The sequence below is a fragment of the Pteropus alecto genome, unplaced genomic scaffold (genome assembly GCF_000325575.1).
Source record: "Pteropus alecto unplaced genomic scaffold, ASM32557v1 scaffold81, whole genome shotgun sequence".
Lineage (NCBI taxonomy): Eukaryota > Metazoa > Chordata > Mammalia > Chiroptera > Pteropodidae > Pteropus > Pteropus alecto.
Window position 1 is genome coordinate 6,146,812 of NW_006433378.1, and position 4,026 is coordinate 6,150,837.

The window sequence follows — 4,026 nt, forward strand, 5'->3', positions numbered from 1 at the left end:
AGTTCTTTTCATTTCTTCCCTCCATACTTCCTTCTTCTCATCCCTTTGTCCTCTGCAATTACCACAAAGCAAGAAAATGAAGACAAGGTGGGCCAGAGGAGAGAGAGGGCAGAGGGCAGGGTGGGGGGAAGGGGGTGAGAAAAAAAAGAGAGAGAGCACGCGCGCATGCGCTAGCTCTGCTGATGCAGGCAAGTATGATTTGAGACACAGAGCATTTTAAAAGTGTGGAAATAGGGGCATAGCTCTCAGAACAAGGTTGGCTGAGACCTCCTGAGCAGGTCCCTCAACTAGGAAAAGGCCAGAATGTGGAAATATCCCCATCCAGTCTATAGAGTGAAATGGAAAGAGAATGTACACTGATGTAGTCAGATTTGCATATGAGGAAAGCCACAGACCTGGGTATGGAAAGAATGATTAGAGGAAACCAGACTGGAGACAGGAAGACTATCAGAAAGCTCTTACTATCATCAGGTAAGAAATGAAGGCTGGAACTAAAGCTGGAAGTTGTAGGAAGAGGATGGATTCAAGAGCTACGAAAGAAGTAGAATCAGCAGGACCTGGTACCTGATAAGGAAAATGAAAGAACCAAGGATGACACTAGTGCATTGTATGGGCAGATTGATGATGGTGCCAGCCTGAAGAAGACAGACCACAAAGGGAGCTGACGTAGAGAAAGAAGATAAAGCATTTTGGTTTATATATTTGAGTTTGACTTGTTTGTGTAGGTAACCAGGTGGTGATGGTAGTTGGAATGCCATTATGGACCTCGGGAAGAAGACTATAACTGGAGATATGAATTTGGGTGACATTAAGGTAGTACTTAACGTCATGACAGTAGATTGGATCACTCGGAGAATATGTGCAGTGAGGACAGAGATGGTTATTGATATCTCCTTAGCAAATAACAACTTCTCTAAGCCCTTCCCATACTCAAAGATCCTGATTATTATTTTTCTTCAAGAAAACTCAGGATTAAGCATTAGATGCTTACTGAGCAAATCAGAGGTTCTAAGAGTATATGATCATGGTCTCCATCCTTGTTTTACTATAGAGAAGGAGAACAAACATACTAATATTAAATAAAATCAAAGTACAAACAAGTAGCAAATTCATCAAAAACTTTTACTGCGAAGCTAACTCAATACCTTTTAAGTGCTGAAGGATTGTAAAGGGATGAGAAATGGGTATGATTAATCAGTTTATTTAGAGTGAGACATTGAGGACACATTCAACTATTGCATCATTATTTGCTAGCTTTGGTTTAAGAATTAGACGTGCTGTATTAAAGAGCAAAGGAAATGCCACAATTGCATCAATGCAAAGTAGAAGGGGATTCTTTGCATATTTCATTCAAATTTTAAACTGTTGCATCACGTTTAAAGACAATGCCTCAAATTCTTATAAATTTTGTATTATAAACTGTATTTTAAGTAGAGGCGACTAGTAAATTAAAACTTGGCAGGCAGCGTCAAGTCCTAAGAGATTTTTTTTAAAAAGTTGGCAAACCTGTACACTTATTTCTTCTGTTTTATACCAATAAATGTTCCTCTAGGGAAAAATTAACTGTAAACCAAACTGTTTCAAAATTTTTAAAGTTTCATAATTTGGTTTATGCCTGGATAATAGAAAAAACTTTGATCTATAGAATATACATTATGTGACAATGTTATCTGCCTCGGTATTTCTCAATCAAATTGATTGTCTTCTATTTTTTATAAAGTGTTCTGCACACTAAATTCAAAATAGCTGTGAAAAAGGTCCAAAGACTGCTTTATTTTTACCGTATGAACAGTGTATACATACACCAGTGTTTTTAAAGTGATGAGCACATGTTTATCTGCTGCTGTGACCGAGTTAACACTAAAGCCAAGTGGTTCAGGATTAGGCAAAGAAGGAAGAAACTCCTTAGATAATTCCTGAGTCTGTAGAATGTAAAGCACTGGAGGGCTGGTTATTGTGGTTGCTTTTTGTAGTATCTTGGAATTTTAGAACTGAAAATCAACAGCAAGATATCTATTAACTTGCAAAAGGCCTGAAGGCAGGGATTGCACCACACACTTTGCATAGGGAAGAAACAATCTTTTGTTTTGTGAAAAACTAAAGTTTTATGTTCATGATGTCAGATAACCTACCTATCTTAACTCACACCTACCAGAGTAGTCAAGCATGTTGACTCTGAAGCCAGATTACCTGGGTTTAAAATCTGGCTCTGCCACTTTCCAATTCTGAGGCCTTTGAGTCTGCGCTGCAGTTTCTTTACAAAGTGGATAAATATCAGTAGCTACCTCATAGAGCTGTTTGAGGATTTAATAAGTTAATACATAGAGAGCTCTGAAAACAATAACCACCATTGTGATTTCTCAATAAATGTTAGCTAATACTCTGCTCTGAGCCAGTGTTTCTCTCTCGTTCTCTCTCTGTCTCTCTGTCTCTCTGTCTCTCTCTCCTCCTCATCCCCTCCCTCCTGTCTTCTCTTTTTCTCTCTCTCTCCTCTTACCTCCCTCCATCCCTCAAGAAAATTCAAATCTGTCTCAGATGCATTAAGAGAGGTTCAGAGTAGAGGTAGAAAGATAAACCTGAAGGACAACCTGAAAGATGAACCTGAAGGATTGTACTTTTCTGATTTGATCAGACCAATATTACCAGAAAACACTCTCCAAATGTCAAACAGGAATTTGCAGTATAAAATTCAAATTATAATTTGCGAACTATTTACTATTCTCACACAGGAGTAGAAATGTGAAAATCCTTATGAAATGTAATGTTATAATTTTTTTAAGTTATAAAAATATAAGAAAATTTTAATATAAATATAATGTATCAGTTCAATAATTCAAATAAAAATATTATCATCTCTAAGTATTTAAATGGCATTTGATAAAATTCAACATCTGCTTTTAATAACCAAACATTTTGTATAAAAACTTTATTAATGTCTGTCGCCTAATAAGACTGGTTTTCTGTGAGAATATATGTTTGTCATTGTACACTCAGTACCCAGAGCATCACCTAGCATATAATAGCACTCAGTGACATGTGTTGACTGAATAAAATGAATGAGCATAGTTAATAACTAAAAATGGAAAGATGTTCCTTAGCATGATAAATATTTGTCTTATAAGAAAAATTATACTTAGGGGTGAATTATTGGAGATGTTTTTATTACATGCAGAAATAAAACCAGAATACCCATTATAATCTTTTTTATTTAGTATTGTTCTAAAGCATTGGCCAACATAAGAATGTCAGCTCCATGAGAGCAGGGACCTTGTCTGTCTTGTTCATACAGAATCTTGGGTGTCTAAAGAACATGCCTGGCTCATAGTAGGCGTTAAAATAATAGTAATATGTTGAATAAATAGAATACAAGACAGAAGTAAGGATTATACTACTTGAAAGAAGGAAATAAAATCAACATTACTGAGATATTCTGAGAATCAAAAAAACTATTAGAATTAATAATCTTATCATCATCATCATCATAATTAACTTTTACTGGGCATTTAGAATATGCCAATCATTCCGCTGTGCATTTAATATCAATTATTTCACTTAATTCCAACAACAACCCTGTGAGATAGATAATATTATTATTCACATTTTACAAAGAGCAAACTAAGTAGAAGAGAGATTAATTTTCTCAAAGTCACAGAGCAATAGAGAGAAATGAGGCTTGAAAAAACATAGTGACATATCAGATTCCTGGCTGGGAATAATGAACATTGCAAAGGTGTTAATACTTCTAAGTCAAATAACATTAACTAAGCTCCAATTTAAATTCTAGCAGAATGATTTTTGATACTTTATGAAATGATGGTAAAACATAAGCAAAAGAATAAACAGGTGAGACTAGTTTTTAAATTGGGGGAAAAAAAATAAGAGAACTTCCCTAAATATTAACACATGCTATAATCATTAAATCATTCCACTTTTATGGCAAGGATTAACATGCAGACAAATGGAACAGACTACATAGTCCAGAAACTGACTCAATTATGTACATATAATCAATTAATATTTATATAA

At 35.0% G+C, this 4,026-nt stretch overlaps 1 protein-coding gene and 1 long non-coding RNA gene across 5 annotated transcripts in view; one reads left to right on the forward strand and one right to left on the reverse strand.

Annotated features, from left to right (window-relative positions):
* Positions 1-4,026, forward strand: part of VEPH1 (ventricular zone expressed PH domain containing 1) — a 186,273-nt gene that overhangs the window by 141,649 nt on the left and 40,598 nt on the right.
* Positions 1-4,026, reverse strand: part of LOC112476817 — a 113,761-nt gene that overhangs the window by 16,543 nt on the left and 93,192 nt on the right. The gene's annotated exons all lie outside the window — the stretch shown is intronic.